Raw genomic sequence first — 24,050 nt, forward strand, 5'->3', positions numbered from 1 at the left:
CTAGTCGTCACCACTTAACATCAGTTATCACACATTTTCATACAGCGTATATTAATCGAATGGAAATGGGCCTGATATTTTAATTTTAAAAAAATTTAAAAATCTTCAGGCACCGTTTTCGAGCTTCACCTGGTTGTGTGGGAATGTTTCTGAGCGCCAATACATTTCCATGACTTGTGAAAGCCCCTCCCTGACAAGGGAGTGAAACAGTGAAAGCCCCTCCCTAACAAGGGAGTGAAACAGTGAAAGCCCCTCCCTGACAAGGGAGTGAAACAGTGAAAGCCCCTCCATAACAAGGGAGTGAAACAGTGAAAGCCCCTCCCTGACAAGGGAGTGAAACAGTGAAAGCCCCTCCCTAACAAGGGAGTGAAACAGTGAAAGCCCCTCCATAACAAGGGAGTGAAACAGTGAAAGCCCCTCCCTAACAAGGGAGTGAAACAGTGAAAGCCCCTCCCTAACAAGGGAGTGAAACAGTGAAAGCCCCTCCCTAACAAGGGAGTGAAACAGTGAAAGCCCCTCCCTAACAAGGGAGTGAAACAGTGAAAGCCCCTCCCTAACAAGGGAGTGAAACAGTGAAAGCCCCTCCATAACAAGGGAGTGAAACAGTGAAAGCCCCTCCCTAACAAGGGAGTGAAACAGTGAAAGCCCCTCCATAACAAGGGAGTGAAACAGTGAAAGCCCCTCCCTAACAAGGGAGTGAAACAGTGAAAGCCCCTCCCTAACAAGGGAGTGAAACAGTGAAAGCCCCTCCCTAACAAGGGAGTGAAACAGTGAAAGCCCCTCCCTAACAAGGGAGTGAAACAGTGAAAGCCCCTCCATAACAAGGAGTGAAACAGTGAAAGCCCCTCCCTAACAAGGGAGTGAAACAGTGAAAGCCCCTCCCTAACAAGGGAGTGAAACAGTGAAAGCCCCTCCCTAACAAGGGAGTGAAACAGTGAAAGCCCCTCCCTAACAAGGGAGTGAAACAGTGAAAGCCCCTCCCTAACAAGGGAGTGAAACAGTGAAAGCCCCTCCCTAACAAGGGAGTGAAACAGTGAAAGCCCCTCCCTAACAAGGACGTGAAACAGTGAAAGCCCCTCCCTAACAAGGAAGTGAAACAGTGAAAGCCCCTCCCTAACAAGCATTTCCAGGCCCCATCGGAAAAAGACGACAGGGGCCCGCTCTACCCAACACACTGGTCTGGACTGTTGTTCTGATTAAAGAAGCAATACAACTGGCCTTCTTTAGACTAGTTGAGTATCTGGAGCATCAGCATTTGTGGGTTCGATTACAGGCTCAAAATGGACTTTACCCCACACACTGGACTCTACCCAACACACTGGACTTTACCCAACACATTGAACTTTACCCACCACACTGGACTCTACCCACAGACTGGACTCTACCCACACACTGGACTCTACCCAACACACTGGACTCTACCCAACACACTGGACTTTACCCAACACATTGAACTTTACACAACACACTGGACTCTACCTAACACACTGACTCTACCCAACACACTGGACTCTACCCAACACACTGGACTCTACCCAACACACTGGACTCTACCCAACACACTGGACTCTACCCAACACACTGGACTCTACCCAACACACTGGACTCTACCCACACACACTGGACTCTACCCAACACACTGCACTCAACCCACCACACTGGACTCTAATCCCACACACTGGACTCTACCCACACACTGGACTCTACCCAACACACTGGACTCTACCCACACACTGGACTCTACCCACACACTGGACTCTAATCCCACACACTGGACTCTACCCACACACTGGACTCTACCCACACACTGGACTCTAACCCCACACACTGACTCTACCAACACACTGGTCTCTACCCCACACACTGGACTCTACCCACACACTGGACTCTACCCAACACACTGGACTCTACCCAACACACTGGACTCTACCCCACCCAACACACTGGACTCTACCCACACACACTGGACTCCCCACCCAACACTGGACTCTACTGACTCTACCCAACACACTGGACTTTGGACTTTACCCCACACTGGACTCAAACCACCACACTGGACTCTAACCCCACACACTGAACTCTACCCACACACTGGACTCTACCCACACACTGGACTCTACCCAACACACTGGACTCTACCCACACACTGGACTCTACCCACATACTGGACTCTACCCACACACTGACTCTACCCAACACACTGGACTTTACCCAACACATTGAACTCTACCCAACACACTGGACTCTACCCCCACACACTGGACTCTACCCCACACACTGGACTCTACCCCACACACTGACTCTACCCAACACACTGGACTTTACACCCCACACACTGGACTCAAACCACCACACTGGACTCTAACCCCACACACTGAACTCTACCCACACACTGGACTCTACCCACACACTGGACTCTACCCAACACACTGGACTCTACCCACACACTGGACTCTACCCACATACTGGACTCTACCCACACACTGACTCTACCCAACACACTGGACTTTACCCAACACATTGAACTCTACCCAACACACTGGACTCTACCCCACACACTGGACTCTACCCCACACACTGGACTCTACCCCACACACTGGACTCTACCCCACACACTGGACTCTACCCAACACACTGGACTCTACCCAACACACTGGACTCTACCCCACACACTGGACTCTACCCACACACTGGACTCTACCCAACACACTGGACTCTACCCAACACACACTGAACTCTACCCAACACACTGGACTCTACCCCACACACTGGACTCTACCCCACACACTGGACTCTACCCACACACACTGGACTCTACCCACACTGGACTCTACACACTGGACTCTACCCAACACACTGGACTCTACCCCACACACTGGACTCTACCCAACACACTGGACTCTACCCAACACACTGGACTCTGGACCCAACACACTGGACTCTACCCCACACACTGGACTCTACCCAACACACTGGACTCTACCCCACACACTGGACTCTACCCAACACACTGGACTCTACCCAACACACTGGACTCTACCCAACCCTGGACTCTACACACTGGACTCTACCCAACACACTGACTCTACCCAACACACTGAACTCAACCCAACACACTGGACTCTACCCAACACACTGACTCTACCCACACACTGACTCTACCCAACACACTGGACTCTACCCACACACTGGACTCTACCCCACACACTGGACTCTACCCAACACACTGACTCTACCCAACACACACTGGACTCTACCCACACACTGGACTCTACCCACACTGGACACTGGACTCTACCCAACACACTGACTCTACCCACACACTGGACTCTAACCCCACACACTGACTCTACCCAACACACTGGACTCTACCCAACACACTGGACTCTACCCACACACACACTGGACTCTACCCAACACACTGGACTCTACCCAACACACTGGACTCTACCCCACACACTGGACTCTACCCAACACACTGGACTCTACCCAACACACTGACTCTACCCAACACACTGGACTCTACCCCACACACTGGACTCAAACCACCACACTGGACTCTAACCCCACACACTGAACTCTACCCACACACTGGACTCTACCCACACACTGGACTCTACCCAACACACTGGACTCTACCCACACACTGGACTCTACCCACATACTGGACTCTACCCACACACTGACTCTACCCAACACACTGGACTTTACCCAACACACTGGACTCTACCCAACACACTGGACTCTACCCCACACACTGGACTCTACCCAACACACTGGACTCTACCCACACACTGGACTCTACCCACACACTGGACTGGACTGGACTACCCACACACTGGACTCTACCTGGACACCCAACACACACACTGGACTTTACCCAACACATTGAACCCCAACACACTGGACTCTACCCACACACTGGACTCTACCCAACACACTGGACTCTACCCACACACTGGACTCTACCCACACACTGGACTCTACCCACACACTGACTCTACCCAACACACTGGACTTTACCCAACACACTGACTCTACCCAACACATTGAACTCTACCCAACACACTGGACTCTACCCCACACACTGGACTCTACCCCACACACTGGACTCAAACCACCACACTGGACTCTAACCCCACACACTGAACTCTACCCACACACTGGACTCTACCCACACACTGGACTCTACCCAACACACTGGACTCTACCCACACACTGGACTCTACCCACACACTGGACTCTACCCACACACTGACTCTACCCAACACACTGGACTTTACCCAACACACTGGACTCTACCCAACACACTGGACTCTACCCCACACACTGGACTCTACCCCACACACTGGACTCTACCCCACACACTGGACTCTACCCCCAACACACTGGACTCTACCCCACACACTGGACTCTACCCAACACACTGGACTCTACCCAACACACTGGACTCTACCCAACACACTGGACTCTACCCAACACACTGGACTCTACCCCTCTACACACTGGACTCTACCCAACACACTGGACTCTACCCCACACACTGGACTCTACCCAACACACTGACTCTACCCAACACACTGGACTTTACCCACACACTGGACTCTACCCAACACACTGACTCTACCCAACACACTGAACTCAACCCAACACACTGGACTCTACCCAACACACTGACTCTACCCACACACTGACTCTACCCAACACACTGGACTCTACCCCACACACTGGACTCTACCCCACACACTGGACTCTACCCAACACACTGACTCTACCCAACACACTGGACTCTACCCCACACACTGGACTCTACCCAACACACTGACTCTACCCAACACACTGGACTCGACCCAACACACTGGACTCTACCCAACACACTGGACTCTACCCACACACTGGACTCTACCCAACACACTGGACTCTACCCACACACTGGACTCTACCCACACACTGGACTCTACCCACACACTGGACTCTACCCACACACTGGACTCTACCCAACACACTGGACTCTACCCACACTGGACTCTACCCACACACTGGACTCTACCCCACACACTGGACTCTACCCAACACACTGGACTCTACCCAACACACTGGACTCTACCCAACACACTGGACTCTACCCAACACACTGGACTCACACACACACTGGACTCTACAACACACACAAACATTCACCACACTGGACGCTGCGCTACTGGTCTATTATCCATCCTGACTCTACACACACTTTACCCCAGGGCTCTACCCACACACTGGACTCTACCCACACACTGGACTCTAAATGTCCCACACACTGGGCTCTCCCACCACTGGACTCTACCCACACACTGGACTCTACCCAACACACTGGACTCTACCCAACACACTGGACTCTACCCAACACACTGGACTCTACCCACACACTGGACTCTACCCACACTGGACACACTGGACTCTACCCAACACACTGGACTCTACCCAACACACTGGACTCTACCCAACACACTGGACTCTACCCCACACACTGGACTCTACCCCACACACTGGACTCTGGACCCCACACACTGGACTCTACCCAACACACTGGACTCTGGACCCAACACACTGGACTCTACCCCACACACTGGACTCTACCCAACACACTGACTCTACCCAACACACTGGACTCTACCCAACACACTGGACTCCCCACACACTGGACTCCCCACACACTGGACTCTACCCAACACACTGGACTCTACCCCACACACTGGACTCTACCCAACACACTGGACTCTACCCAACACACTGGACTTTACCCCACACACTGGACTCTACCCAACACACTGACTCTACCCAACACACTGGACTCCCAACCTCACCCACACACTGGACTCTACCCAACACACTGACTCTACCCACACACTGGACTCTACCCAACACACTGGACTCTACCCCACACACTGGACTCTACCCCACACACTGGACTCTACCCAACACACTGGACTCTACCCAACACACTGGACTCTACCCAACACACTGGACTCTACCCAACACACTGGACTCTACCCACACACACTGGACTCTACCCAACACACTGGACTCTACCCACACACTGGACTCTACCCACACACTGGACTCTACCCACACACTGGACTCTACCCAACACACTGGACTCTACCCACACACTGGACTCTACCCACCTGGACACACTGGACTCTACCCACACACACTGGACTCTACCCACACACTGGACTCTACCCACACACTGGACTCTACCCCACACACTGACTCTACCAACACACTGGACTCTACCCACACACTGGACTCTACCCCACACACTGGACTCTACCCAACACACTGGACTCTACCCAACACACTGGACTCTACCCCACACACTGGACTCTACCCCACACACTGGACTCTACCCAACACACTGACTCTACCCAACACACTGGACTTTACCCCACACACTGGACTCAAACCACCACACTGGACTCTAACCCCACACACTGAACTCTACCCACACACTGGACTCTACCCACACACTGGACTCTACCCAACACACTGGACTCTACCCACACACTGGACTCTACCCACATACTGGACTCTACCCACACACACTGACTCTACCCAACACACTGGACTTTACCCAACACATTGAACTCTACCCAACACACTGGACTCTACCCCACACACTGGACTCTACCCCACACACTGGACTCTACCCCACACACTGACTCTACCCAACACACTGGACTTTACCCCACACACTGGACTCAAACCACCACACTGGACTCTAACCCCACACACTGACTCTACCCACACACTGGACTCTACCCACACACTGGACTCTACCCAACACACTGGACTCTACCCACACACTGGACTCTACCCACACACTGGACTCCCACACACTACCCACACACTGACTCTACCCAACACACTGGACTTTACCCAACACACAACTCTACCCAACACACTGGACTCTACCCACACACTGGACTCTACCCAACACACTGGACTCTACCCCACACACTGGACTCTACCCCACACACTGGACTCTACCCAACACACTGGACTCTACCCAACACACTGGACTCTACCCAACACACTGGACTCTACCCCACACACTGGACTCTACCCAACACACTGGACTCTACCCAACACACTGGACTTTACCCAACACATTGAACTCTACCCAACACACTGGACTCTACCCCACACACTGGACTCTACCCACACACTGGACTCTACCCCACCCACACTGGACACACTGGACTCTACCCCACACACTGGACTCTACCCAACACACTGGACTCTACCCAACACACTGGACTCTACCCCACACACTGGACTCTACCCAACACACTGACTCTACTCCCAACACACTGGACTCTACCCAACACACTGGACTCTACCCCACACACTGGACTCTACCCAACACACTGGACTCTACCCCACACACTGGACTCTACCCAACACACTGGACTCTACCCAACACACTGGACTCTACCCACACACTGGACTCTACCCAACACACTGGACTCTACCCCCACACACTGGACTCTCCCACCCAACACACTGGACTCTACCCAACACACTGACTCTACCCAACACACTGGACTCTACCCAACACACTGGACTCTACCCCCACACACTGGACTCTACCCCACACACTGGACTCTACCCAACACACTGACTCTACCCAACACACTGGACTCTACCCCACTGGACACTGGACTCTACCCAACACTGGACTCTCTCTGGACCCACACACTGGACTCTACACCTCTACACACTGACTCTACCCAACACACTGGACTCTACCCCTACCCACACACTGGACTCTACCCACACACTGGACTCTACCCAACACACTGGACTCTACCCAACACACTGGACTCTACCCACACACTGGACTCTACCCACACACTGGACTCTACCCAACACACTGGACTCTACCCAACACACTGGACTCTACCCAACACACTGGACTCTACCCACACACTGGACTCTACCCCACACACTGGACTCTACCCACACACTGGACTCTACCCACACACTGGACTCTACCCACACACTGGACTCTACCCACACACTGGACTCTACCCACACACTGGACTCTACCCACACACTGACTCTACCCAACACACTGGACTCTTACCCAACACACTGGACTCTACCCAACACACTGGACTCTACCCCACACACTGGACTCTACCCAACACACTGGACTCTACCCACACACTGGACTCTACCCACACACTGGACTCTACCCACACACTGACTCTACCCAACACACTGGACTCTACCCAACACACTGAACTCTACCCAACACACTGGACTCTACCCACACACTGGACTCTACCCAACACACTGGACTCTACCCTCTACACACACTGGACTCTACCCACACACTGGACTCTACCCACACACTGACCCTACCCACACACTGGACTCCCAACACACTGACTCTACCCAACACACTGGACTCTACCCAACACACTGGACTCTACCCCCACACACTGGACTCTACCCAACACACCACCCACACACTGGACTCTACCCCACACCTCAAACCACACACTGACTCTACCCACACACTGGACTCTACCCACACACTGGACTCTACCCAACACACTGGACTCTACCCCCAACACACTGGACTCTACCCACACACTGGACTCTACCCACACACTGGACTCTACCCAACACACTGGACTCTACCCAACACACTGGACTCTACCCAACACACTGGACTCTACCCCACACACTGGACTCTACCCCACTGGACACTGGACTCTACCCCACACTGGACACTGGACTCTACCCAACACACTGGACTCTACCCAACACACTGGACTCTACCCAACACACTGGACTCTACCCAACACACTGACTCTACCCAACACACTGGACTCTACCCAACAAACTGGACTCTCCCCACACACTGGACTCTACCCAACACACTGGACTCTACCCACACACTGGACTCTACCCAACACACCAACTGGACTCTACCCAACACACTGGACTTTACCCCACACACTGGACTCTACCCAACACACTGACTCTACCCAACACACTGAACTCTACCCAACACACTGGACTCTACCCAACACACTGACTCTACCCACACACTGACTCTACCCAACACACTGGACTCTACCCCACACACTGGACTCTACCCCACACACTGGACTCTACCCAACACACTGGACTCTACCCAACACACTGGACTCTACCCACACACTGGACTCTACCCAACACACTGGACTCTACCCAACACACTGGACTCTACCCAACACACTGGACTCTGGACCAACACACTGGACTCTACCCAACACACTGGACTCTACCCACACACTGGACTCTACCCAACACACTGGACTCTACCCACACACTGGACTCTACCCAACACACTGGACTCTACCCACACACTGGACTCTACCCACACACTGGACTCTACCCAACACACTGGACTCTACCCAACACACTGGACTCTACCCACACACTGGACTCTACCCAACACACTGGACTCTACCCACACACTGGACTCTACCCAACACACTGGACTCTGGACCCAACACACTGGACTCTACCCCACCTCTAACACACACTGGACTCTACCCAACACACTGACACACACTGGACTCTACCCACACACACTGGACTCTACCCACTGGACTACCCAACACACATGGACTCTACCCCTCTACTCTCTACCCATCCTGGACTCTACCCACACACTGGACTCCCCAACACACTGGACTCTACCCACACACCCACACACTGGACTCTACCCAAATGGACTCACACACTGGACTCTACCCACACTGGACTCTACCCACCCCAACACTGGACTCTACCCACACACTGGACTCTACCCAACACACTGGACTCTACCCAACACACTGGACTCTACCCAACACACTGGACTCTACCCAACACACTGGACTCTACCCACACACACTGGACTCTACCCAACACACTGGACTTTACCCAACACACTGGACTCTACCCAACACACTGGACTCTACCACACTGGACTCTACCCCACACACTGGACTCTACCCCACACACTGGACTCTACCCAACACACTGGACTCTACCCAACACACTGGACTCTACCCCACACACTGGACTCTACCCAACACACTGACTCTACCCAACACACTGGACTCTACCCAACACTGGACTCTACCCCACACTGGACTCTACCCAACACACTGGACTCTACCCCACACACTGGACTCTACCCAACACACTGGACTCTACCCAACACACTGGACTTTACCCCACACACTGGACTCTACCCAACACACTGGACTCTACCCAACACACTGAACTCTACCCAACACACTGGACTCTACCCAACACACTGACTCTACCCACACACTGACTCTACCCACACACTGGACTCTACCCAACACACTGGACTCTACCCCACACACTGGACTCTACCCCACACACTGGACTCTACCCAACACACTGGACTCTACCCAACACACTGGACTCTACCCAACACACTGGACTCTACCCAACACACTGGACTCTACCCTGGACTCTACCCACACACTGGACTCTACCCACCCAACACACTGGACTCTACTCAACCCACCACACTGGACTCTAACTCCCCACACACTGGACTCTACCCACACACTGGACTCTGGACCCAACACACTGGACTCTACCCACACACTGGACTCTACCCACACACACTGGACTCTACCCCACACACTGGACTCTACCCACACACTGGACTCTACCCACACACTGGACTCTACCCACACACTGGACTCTACCCACACTGGTCTCTACCCCACACACTGGACTCTACCCCACACACTGGACTCTACCCAACACACTGGACTCTACCCAACACACTGGACTCTACCCCACACACTGGACTCTACCCCCCACACACTGGACTCTACCCCCCAACACACTGACTCTACCCAACACACTGGACTTTACCCCACACACTGGACTCAAACCACCACACTGGACTCTAACCCCACACACTGAACTCTACCCACACACTGGACTCTACCCACACACTGGACTCTACCCAACACACTGGACTCTACCCACACACTGGACTCTACCCACACTGGACTCTACCCACACACTGACTCTACCCAACACACTGGACTTTACCCAACACACTGAACTCTACCCAACACACTGGACTCTACCCCACACACTGGACTCTACCCCACACACTGGACTCTACCCCACACACTGACTCTACCCAACACACTGGACTTTACCCCACACACTGGACTCAAACCACCACACTGGACTCTAACCCCACACACTGACTCTACCCACACACTGGACTCTACCCACACACTGGACTCTACCCAACACACTGGACTCTACCCACACACTGGACTCTACCCACACACTGGACTCTACCCCCCACACACTGGACACACTGACTCTACCCAACACACTGGACTTTACCCAACACACTGGACTCTACCCAACACACTGGACTCTACCCCACACACTGGACTCTACCCCACACACTGGACTCTACCCCACACACTGGACTCTACCCACACACTGGACTCTACCCACACACTGGACTCTACCCAACACACTGGACTCTACCCAACACACTGGACTCTACCCAACACACTGGACTCTACCCAACACACTGGACTGGACTCCCAACACCCAACACACTGGACTCTACCCAACACACTGGACTCTACCCACACACTGGACTCTACCCCACACACTGGACTCTACCCCCACACACTGGACTCTACCCCAACACACTGGACTCTACCCAACACACTGGACTCCCAACACACTGGACTCTACCCAACACACTGGACTCTACCCAACACACTGACTCTACTGGACTCTACCCAACAAACTGGACTCTGGACCCCCAACACACACACACACTGGACTCTACCCAACACACTGGACTCTACCCAACACACTGGACTCTACCCAACACACCAACTCTACCCAACACACTGGACTCTACCCACACACTGGACTCTACCCAACACACTGACTCTACCCAACACACTGAACTCTACCCAACACACTGGACTCTACCCAACACACTGACTCTACCCACACACTGACTCTACCACTGGACACACTGGACTCTACCCCACACACTGGACTCTACCCCACACACTGGACTCTACCCAACACACTGACTCTACCCAACACACTGGACTCTACCCACACACTGGACTCTACCCAACACACTGACTCTACCCACACACTGGACTCTAACCCCACACACTGACTCTACCCAACACACTGGTCTCCCAACACCCCCCACACACTGGACTCTACCCACACTGGACACACTGGACTCTACCCACACTGGACACACTGACTCTACCCAACACACTGGACTCTACCCACACACTGGACTCTACCCCACACACTGGACTCTACCCAACACACTGACTCTACCCAACACACTGGACTTTACCCCACACACTGGACTGGACTCAAACCACCACACTGGACTCTACCCCACCCCACACACTGAACTCTACCCACACACTGGACTCTACCCACACACTGGACTCTACCCAACACACTGGACTCTACCCACACACTGGACTCTACCCACACACTGGACTCTACCCACACACTGACTCTACCCAACACACTGGACTTTACCCAACACATTGAACTCTACCCAACACACTGGACTCTACCCCACACACTGGACTCTACCCCCACACACTGGACTCTACCCACACACTGGACTCTACCCACACACTGGACTCTACCCACACACTGGACTCTACCCACACACTGGACTCTACCCAACACACTGAACTCTACCCAACACACTGGACTCTACCCACACACTGGACTCTACCCAACACACTGGACTCTACCCACACACTGGACTCTACCCACACACTGGACTCTACCCACACACTGACTCTACCCAACACACTGGACTCCCAACACATTGACTCTACCCAACACACTGGACTCTACCCCACACACTGGACTTTACCCCACACACTGGACTCAAACCACCACACACTGGACTCTACCCCACACACTGGACTCTACCCACACACTGGACTCTACCCACACACTGGACTCTACCCACACACTGGACTCTACCCACACACTGGACTCTACCCACACACTGGACTCTACCCAACACTGACTCTACCCACACACTGGACTCTACCCAACACACTGGACTCTACCCAACACACTGGACTCTACCCCACACACTGGACTCTACCCCACACACTGGACTCTACCCCACACACTGGACTCTACCCAACACACTGGACTCTACCCAACACACTGGACTCTACCCAACACACTGGACTCTACCCAACACTGGACTCTACTCTGACTCTACCCACACACTGGACTCTACCCAACAAACTGGACTCTCCCCAACACACTGGACTCTACCCAACACACTGGACTCTACCCTGGACTCTACACACTGGACTCTACCCAACACACTGACTCTACCAACACACTGGACTTTACCCCACACACTGGACTCTACCCAACACACTGACTCTACCCAACACACTGAACTCTACCCAACACACTGGACTCTACCCAACACACTGACTCTACCCACACACTGACTCTACCCAACACACTGGACTCTACCCACACACTGGACTCTACCCCACACACTGGACTCTACCCACACACTGGACTCTACCCAACACACTGACTCTACCCAACACACTGGACTCTACCCAACACACTGGACTCTACCCAACACACTGACTCTACCCAACACACTGGACTCTACCCAACACACTGGACTCTACCCAACACACTGGACTCTACCCACACTGGACTCTACCCAACACACTGGACTCTACCCACACACTGGACTCTACCCACACTGGACTCTACCCACACACTGGACTCTACCCAACACACTGGACTCTACCCAACACACTGGACTCTACCCACACTGGACTCTACCCAACACACTGGACTCTACCCCACACACTGGACTCTACCCAACACACTGGACTCTACCCAACACACTGGACTCTACCCAACACACTGGACTCCCAACACACTGACTCCACCCACACTCTACCCACACACTGGACTCTACACTGACACCACCCACACACTGGACTTCACCCATACGCTGCTGCTATGGTCTCTACCCATCCATCCTGACCTACCCATCACTGGACTCCCCAGGGCTCTCCACACTGGACTTCTACCCACACACTGGACTCTGTGAGGGTAAATGTCACACACTTTACCCCAGGGCTCTAAACCTCTTCTCCACACACTGGACCCCCACACACTGGACTCTACCCAACACACTGGACTCTACCCAACACACTGGACTCTACCCCCACACACTGGACTCTACCCAACACACTGGACTCTACCCACACACACTGGACTCTACCCAACACACTGGACTCTACCCAACACACTGGACTCTACCCAACACACTGGACTCTACCCCACACACTGGACTCTACCCCCACACACTGGACTCTACCCCACACACTGGACTCTACCCAACACTGGACTGGACTCTACCCAACACACTGGACTCTACCCCACACACTGGACTCTACCCAACACACTGACTCTACTCAACACACTGGACTCTACCCAACAAACTGGACTCTCCCCACACACTGGACTCTACCCAACACACTGGACTCTACCCCACACACTGGACTCTACCCAACACACCACACTCTCTACCCAACACACTGGACTTTACCCCACACACTGGACTCTACCCAACACACTGACTCTACCCAACACACTGAACTCAACCCAACACACTGGACTCTACCCAACACACTGACTCTACCCACACACTGACTCTACCCAACACACTGGACTCTACCCCACACACTGGACTCTACCCCACACACTGGACTCTACCCAACACACTGACTCTACCCAACACACTGGACTCCCAACACACTGGACCCCAACACACTGGACTCTACCCAACACACTGACTCTACCCAACACACTGGACTCTACCCAACACACTGGACTCAACCAACACACTGGACTCTACCCACATTGGACTCTACCCAACACACTGGACTCTACCCACATTGGACTCTACCCACATTGGACTCTACCCACACACTGGACTCTACCCAACACACTGGACTCGACCCAACACACTGGACTCTACCCACATTGGACTCTACCCAACACACTGGACTCTACCCCACACACTGGACTCTACCCAACACACTGGACTCGACCCAACACACTGGACTCGACCCAACACACTGGACTCGACCCAACACACTCACACATACTTACACTGACACCACAACACACACAAACATTCACCACATACGCTGCTGCTATGGTCTATTATCCATCCTGATGCCACATCACTTTACCCCAGGGCTCTCCACACTTCTTCTCTACCCACACACTGGACTTTGTGAGGGTAAATGTCACATCACTTTACCCCAGGGCTCTCCAAACCTCTTCTCTACCCACACACTGGACTCTACCCAACACACTGGACTCTACCCAACACATTGGACTCTACCCAACACACTGGACTCTACCCAACACACTGGACTCTACCCACACACACTGGACTCTACCCAACACACTGGACTCTACCCAACACACTGGACTCTACCCAACACACTGGACTCTACCCAACACACTGGACTTTATGTGAGGGTAAATGTCACATCAATTTACCCCAGGGCTCTCCAAACCTCTTCCTGGAGAACTACCCTCCGGTCTGTTTTCACTCCAACACCAGTTGTAGTTAACCTTATTCATCAACCAGGTAATTATTAGAATCAGTTGTGCTAGATTAGGGTTGGAATGAAAATCTACAGGATGGTATTTGCACATAGCTACTACAATTACCTTGTTAAATTACCTATTTATTTATCTACCTATTTGCACATCGACTCGGTATGTTATAATGACAAAGCAAAAATACATTTTTGGAAATGTTTGCAAATGTATTACAAATTTTAAAAAACGGAAAATATCACATTTACATAGGTATTCAGACCCTTTACTCAGTACTTTGTTGAAGCACCTTTGGCAGCGATTACAGCCTCCAGTCTTCTTGGGTATGACGCTAAAAGCTTGGTACACCTGTATTAGGGGAGTTTCTCCCATTATTTTCTGCAGATTCTCTCAAGCTCTATCAGGTTGGATGGGGAGCGTTGCTGCACAGCTATTTTCAGGTCTCTCCAGAGATGTTCGACCGGGTTCAAGTCCGGGCTCTGGCTGGACCACTCAAGGACATTCAGAGACTTGTCCCGAAGCCACTCCTGCGTTGTCTTGGCTGTGTGCTTAGGGTCGTTGTCCTGTTGGAAGGTGAACCTCCACCCCAGTTTGAGGTTCTGAGCACTCTGGAGCAGGTTTTCATCAAGGATCTCTCTGTACTTTGTTCCATTCATCTTTCCCTCGATCTGACTAGTCTCCCAGTCCCTGCCGCTGAAAAATATCCCCACAGCATGATGCTGCCACCACCATGCTTCACCTCCATGCTTCACCGTAGGGATGGTGCCAGGTTTCCTCCAGACGTGACACTTGGCATTCAGGCCAAAGAGTTCAATCGTGGATTCATCAGACCAGAGAATCTTGTTTCTCATGGTCTGAGAATCCTTTAGGTGCCATTTGCAAAACTCCAAGCTGGCTGTCATGTGCCTTTTACTGAGGAGTGGCTTCCATCTGGCCACTCTACCATAAAGGCCTGAGTGCTGGAGTGCTGCAGAGATGGTTGTCCTTCTGGAAGGTTCTCCCATCTCCACAGAGGAACTATAGGGCTCTGCCAGAGTGACCATCGGGTTCAAATCAAATCAAATTTTATTTGTCACATACACATGGTTAGCAGATGTTAATGCGAGTGTAGCGAAATGCTTGTGCTTCTAGTTCCGACAATGCAGTAATAACCAACAAGTAATCAAACTAACAATTCCAAAACTACTGTCTTATACACAGTGTAAGGGGATAAAGAATATGTACATAAAGATAAAGATATATGAATGAGTGATTGTACAGAGCAGCATAGGCAAGATATGTACAGTATATACATATGAGATGAGTATGTAAACAAAGTGGCATAGTTAAAGTGGCTAGTGATACATGTATTACATAAGGATGCAGTAGATGATATAGAGTACAGTATATACGAATGCATATGAGATGAATAATGTAGGGTATGTAACATTATATTAGGTAGCATTGTTTAAAGTGGCTAGTGATATATTTTACATCATTTCCCATCAATTCCCATTATTAAAGTGGCTGGAGTTGAGTCAGTGTCAGTGTCAGTGTGTTGGCAGCAGCCACTCAATGTTAGTGGTGGCTGTTTAACAGTCTGATGGCCTTGAGATAGAAGCTGTTTTTCAGTCTCTCGGTCCCAGCTTTGATGCACCTGTACTGACCTCGCCTTCTGGATGATAGCGGAGTGAACAGGCAGTGGCTCGGGTGGTTGTTGTCCTTGATGATCTTTATGGCCTTCCTGTAACATCGGGTGGTGTAGGTGTCCTGGAGGGCAGGTAGTTTGGTGATGCGTTGTGCAGACCTCACTACCCTCTGGAGAGCCTTACGGTTGTGGGCGGAGCAGTTGCCGTACCGGGCGGTGATGCAGCCCGCCAGGATGCTCTCGATTGTGCATCTGTAGAAGTTTGTGAGTGCTTTTGGTGACAAGCCGAATTTCTTCAGCCTCCTGAGGTTGAAGAGGCGCTGCTGCGCCTTCTTCACGATGCTGTCTGTGTGAGTGGACCAATTCAGTTTGTCTGTGATGTGTATGCCGAGGAACTTAAAACTTGCTACCCTCTCCACTACTGTTCCATCGATGTGGATAGGGGGTGTTCCCTCTGCTGTTTCCTGAAGTCCACAATCATCTCCTTAGTTTTGTTGACGTTGAGTGTGAGGTTATTTTCCTGACACCACACTCCGAGGGCCCTCACCCCCTCCCTGTAGGCCGTCTCGTCGTTGTTGGTAATCAAGCCTACCACTGTTGTGTCGTCCGCAAACTTGATGATTGAGTTGGAGGCGTGCGTGGCCACGCAGTCGTGGGTGAACAGGGAGTACAGGAGAGGGCTCAGAACGCACCCTTGTGGGGCCCCAGTGTTGAGGATCAGCGGGGTGGAGATGTTGTTGCCTACCCTCACCACCTGGGGGCGGCCCGTCAGGAAGTCCAGTACCCAGTTGCACAGGGCGGGGTCGAGACCCAGGGTCTAGAGCTTGATGACGAGCTTGGAGGGTACTATGGTGTTGAATGCCGAGCTGTAGTCGATGAACAGCATTCTCACATAGGTATTCCTCTTGTCCAGATGGGTTAGGGCAGTGTGCAGTGTGGTTGAGATTGCATCGTCTGTGGACCTATTTGGGCGGTAAGCAAATTGGAGTGGGTCTAGGGTGTCAGGTAGGGTGGAGGTGATATGGTCCTTGACTAGTCTCTCAAAGCACTTCATGATGACAGAAGTGAGTGCTACGGGGCGGTAGTCGTTTAGCTCAGTTACCTTAGCTTTCTTGGGAACAGGAACAATGGTGGCCCTCTTGAAGCATGTGGGAACAGCAGACTGGTATAGGAATTGATTGAATATGTCCGTAAACACACCGGCCAGCTGGTCTGCGCATGCTCTGAGGGCGCGGCTGGGGATGCCGTCTGGGCCTGCAGCCTTGCGAGGGTTAACACGTTTAAATGTCTTTACTCACCTCGGCTGCAGTGAAGGAGAGTCCGCATGTTTTCGTTGCAGTCCGTGTCAGTGGCACTGTATTGTCCTCAAAGCGGGCAAAAAAGTTATTTAGTCTGCCTGGGAGCAAGACATCCTGGTCCGTGACTGGGCTGGTTTTCTTCTTGTAGTCTGTGATTGACTGTAGACCCTGCCACATACCTCTTGTGTCTGAGCCGTTGAATTGAGATTCTACTTTGTCTCTGTACTGACGCTTAGCTTGTTTGATAGCCTTGCGGAGGGAATAGCTGCACTGTTTGTATTCGGTCATGTTACCAGTCACCTTGCCCTGATTAAAAGCAGTGGTTCGCGCTTTCAGTTTCACGCAAATGCTGCCATCAATCCACGGTTTCTGGTTAGGGAATGTTTTAATCGTTGCTACTGGAACGACATCTTCAACGCACGTTCTAATGAACTCGCACACCGAATCAGCGTATTTGTCAATGTTGTTATCTGACGCAATACGAAACATCTCCCAGTCCACGTGATGGAAGCAGTCTTGGAGTGTGGAGTCAGCTTGGTCAGCCCAGCGTTGAACAGACCTCAGCGTGGGAGCTTCTTTTTTTAGTTTCTGTCTGTAGGCAGGGATCAACAAAATGGAGTCGTGGTCAGCTTTTCCGAAAGGAGGGTGGGGCAGGGCCTTATATGCGTCGCGGAAGTTAGAGTAACAATGATCCAAGGTTTTTCCACCCCTGGTTGCGCAATCGATATGTTGATAAAATTTAGGGAGTCTTGTTTTCAGATTAGCCTTGTTAAATCCCCAGCTACAATGAATGCAGCCTCCGGATAAATGGATTCCAGTGTGCAAAGAGTCAAATAAAGTTTGTTCAGAGCCATAGATGTGTCTGCTTGGGGGGGATATATACGGCTGTGATTATAATCGAAGAGAATTCTCTTGGTAGATAATGTGGTCAACATTTGATTGTGAGGAATTCTAAATCAGGTGAACAAAAGGATTTGAGTTCCTGTATGTTTCTTTCATCACACCACATCTCGTTAGCCATAAGGCATACGCTCCCGCCCCTCTCCTTACCAGAAAGATGTTTGTTTCTGTCGGCGCGATGCGTGGAGAAACCCGCTGGCTGCACCGCATCCGATAGCGTCTCTCCAGTGAGCCATGTTTCCGTGAAGCAAAGAACGTTACAGTCTCTGATGTCCCTCTGGAATGCTACCCTTGCTCGGATTTCATCAACCTTGTTGTCAAGAGACTGGACATTGGCGAGAAGAATGCTAGGGAGTGGTGCACGATGTGCCCGTCTCCGGAGTCTGACCAGAAGACCGCCTCGTTTCCCTCTTTTACGGAGTCGTTTTTTTGGGTCGCCGCATGGGATCCATTCCGTTGTCCTGGTTGAAAGGCAGAACACAGGATCCGCTTCGTGAAAATCATATTCTTGGTCGTACTGATGGTGAGTTGACGCTGATCTTATATTCAGTAGTTCTTCTCGACTGTATGTAATGAAACCTAAGATGACCTGGGGTACTAATGTAAGAAATAAAACGTAAAAAAACAAAAAACTGCATAGTTTCCTAGGAACGTGAAGCGAGGCGGCCATCTCTGTCGGCGCCGTCACGTCCCTGACCAAGGTCCGATTGCTCAGTGGTTTCAAACTTCTTCCATTTAAGAATGACGGAGGCCACTGTGTTCTTGGGGACCTTCAATGCTGCAGAAATGTTTTGGTACCCTTCCCTAGATCTGTGCCTCGGCACTGTCTCGGAGTTCTATGGATAATTCCTTCGACCTCATGGCTTGGGACCTTATGTAGACAGGGTGTGTGCCTTTTCAAATAATTTCCAATCAACTGAATTTACCAATCAAGTTGTAGAAACATCTCAAGGATGATCAATGGAAGCAGGATGCACCTGAACCTGTTTTTGCTTTAACAATATGGGGTATTGTGATGTCATTATGGGGTATTGTGATGTCATTATGGGGTATTGTGTGTAGATTGATGAGGGAAAAATGATAATTGAATCAATTTTAGAATTAGGCTGTAACGTAACAACATGAGGGAAAAGGGGAAGGGGTCTGAGTAGTTTCCGAATGATCGTGTGTGAACTGCTACGTGTGTGACCTGCTATTTTCTTTGGGTGCTGTTGTTTTACAGGGTCATGGACCAGGCTGGTCCCACCCTGCTTCCTCTGTCTGCTCTCATCAGTCAGAACAACATACACGTGGTAAATGACTGCATTTCCATAGAGCAACACACTAACACATCACACTGACTACTTGACGTTCACCCTGTTGGCCTATGTAGCCTATGTAGTTATGCGTAGTGTGCGTGTGTTAACAGTGTAATGTATAGACTGTTTGGTTGTGGACCATCAAGGTTACCCTATACTACCAGGGTTAGGATTAGTTTATCTTATACTACCAGGGTTAGGGTTAGTTTATCCTATACTACCAGGGTTAGGATTAGTTTATCCTATACTTCCAGGGTTATGGTTAGTTTATCCTATACTACCAGGGTTAGGATTAGTTTATCCTATACTACCAGGGTCAGGGTTAGTTTATCCTATAATACCAGGGTTATGGTTAGTTTATCCTATAATACCAGGGTTATGGTTAGTTTATCCTATAATACCAGGGTTATGGTTAGTTTATCCTATACTACCAGGGTTATGGTTAGTTTATCCTATACTACCAGGGTTAGGGTTAGTTTATCCTATAATACCAGGGTTATGGTTAGTTTATCCTATACTACCAGGGTTAGGGTTAGTTTATCCTATAATACCAGGTTTGGGGTTAGTTTATCCTATAATACCAGGGTTAGGATTAGTTTATCCTATAATACCAGGGTTAGGGTTAGTTTATCCTATAATACCAGGGTTAGGGTTAGTTTATCCTATAATACCAGGGTTAGGGTTAGTTTATCCTATAATACCAGGGTTAGGGTTAGTTTATCCTATACTACCAGGGTTAGGGTTAGTTTATCCTATAATACCAGGGTTAGGATTAGTTTATCCTATAATACCAGGGTTAGGATTAGTTTATCCTATAATACCAGGGTTAGGGTTAGTTTATCCTATTCTACCAGGGTTAGGGTTAGTTTATCCTATACTACCAGGGTTAGGGTTAGTTTATCCTATAATACCAGGGTTAGGGTTAGTTTATCCTATTCTACCAGGGTTAGGATTAGTTTATCCTATTCTACCAGGGTTAGGATTAGTTCATCCTATAATACCAGGTTTAGGGTTAGTTCATCCTATAATACCAGGGTTAGGATTAGTTCAACCTATCCTACTTCGGCATGGACCAAATATCTGTGGCCTACAGAAGAGTATACTACAATGCAGGATCAGTGTCTTAGCCAGCTAACATGCCAAACTATTCTGAATTAACTGTTTGTATTTTAGAAAGATAAGCTTGAAATGGGCATTGTCTTATTGAATCAACAACTGAAAACACATAACTACATTTAGATTATTTCAGGTTGTTTATTAAAGTTGTCTGTATAACTCATTGAGCCTTCTTTGTAGTAATATCCTCAGCAAGACAACCCTGTATGTAGCAGTTGTCTTACTTCTATTGCTCTAGTCCCCCTCTACTTGTAGTTTTCCAGTCCTCTACTTGTAGTTTTCCTGTCCTCTACTTGTAGTTTTCCTGTCCTCTACTTGTAGTTTTCCTGTCCTCGACTTGTAGTTTTCCTGTCCTCTACTTGTAGTTTTCCTGTCCTCTACTTGTAGTTTTCCTGTCCTCTACTTGTAGTTTTCCTGTCCTCTACTTGTAGTTTTCCTGTCCTCTACTTGTAGTTTTCCTGTCCTCGACTTGTAGTTTTCCTGTCCTCTACTTGTAGTTTTCCTGTCCTCTACTTGTAGTTTTCCTGTCCTCGACTTGTAGTTTTGCTGTCCTCTACTTGTAGTTTTCCTGTCCTCTACTTGTAGTTTTCCTGTCCTCTACTTGTAGTTTTCCTGTCCTCTACTTGTAGTTTTCCTGTCCTCTACTTGTAGTTTTTCTGTCCTCTACTTCCTGTAAGAACTTAGCTACATCTGTGTAGATCCTATCTTTAGCCAGGTAATATGTAGCTTTGGGTTTTTATTGTCTCCTTACACAAGTCTTTACCCATATTGGATATTCTGCTAGCTATTACACAAAGATCTGTTAAACAGTTCAATATAAGAAGATTGTTCTGGTTTAAACTGTCAGCACACAACCTCTTACGCCACTGAGGGGAGAGGTGCTCTTCTTGAACGTTTGATTTTTTTTAAAACAGATGATCTATGTACGTCAAAGATCTTCCCTGCTGATCTGCTGAAGATACATTCTCTTTTCATTTTCACTGGGAAAATTGGGTTGGTAGTTGCATCATGTCGACTGCAGTTTCGAGGCAGCGTTCCATTACATTTCTGAAGGACCTCTATTGTTCTGATTCAGAATCCTTGTCCTCGGACGACCCAGAGAGTGTAACAGAGAGCGTGGAGCCGAGTCAGGCATATATTTATGTTTCTCTGCATGGAACAAGCCATCTGGAGGATAGATAACATGGGGGGGAGATACCATCATGATATTTAATATTTACACACAAGGACCATGTCCATTTACTAATTATCACAGTTTTTACAAGGAGAAGGATGTGATTAGCCAACCGCTTTCAGAGATAACGGCCGTTGGGCCTCGGGACCAGACGCCAAGCGCCATGTCTAACATCTGCTCTACTGCCTGAGATCATGGGTCATTCTGTAGCCGGAACCCGTAACTCTGCTGCCATAGAAATCCCAACCCTGCTGCCATAGAACTCACAACCCTGCTGCCATAGAACTCACAACCCTGCTGCCATAGAACTCACAACCCTGCTGCCATAGAACTCACAACTCTGCTGCCATAGAACTCACAACTCTGCTGCCATAGAACATCCAACTCTGCTGCCATAGAAATCCCAACCCCACCACCATACAACCCCAACCCCAACCCCACCACCATACAACCCCCAACCCCAACCCCACCACCATACAACCCCCCCCAACCCCAACCCCACCACCATACAACCCCCAGCCCCAACCCCACCACCATACAACCCCCAACCCCAACCCCACCACCATACAACCCCCCAACCCCACCACCATACAACCCCCAACCCCCAACCCCACCACCATACAACCCCCCCCACCCCAACCCCAACACCATATAACCCCAACCCCACCACCATACAACCCCCAACCCAAACCCCACCACCATACAACCCCCAACCCCACCACCATACAACCCCCAACCCCACCAACATATAACCCCAACCCCCCCCAACCCCACCACCACCATACAACCCCAACCCCAACCCCACCACTATACACCCCCAACCCCCAACCCCCCAACCCCACCACCACAACCCCCAACCCCCAACCCCAACCCCACCACCATATAACCCCCAA

Source organism: Oncorhynchus tshawytscha, linkage group LG04 (genome assembly GCF_018296145.1).
Source record: "Oncorhynchus tshawytscha isolate Ot180627B linkage group LG04, Otsh_v2.0, whole genome shotgun sequence".
NCBI lineage: Eukaryota > Metazoa > Chordata > Actinopteri > Salmoniformes > Salmonidae > Oncorhynchus > Oncorhynchus tshawytscha.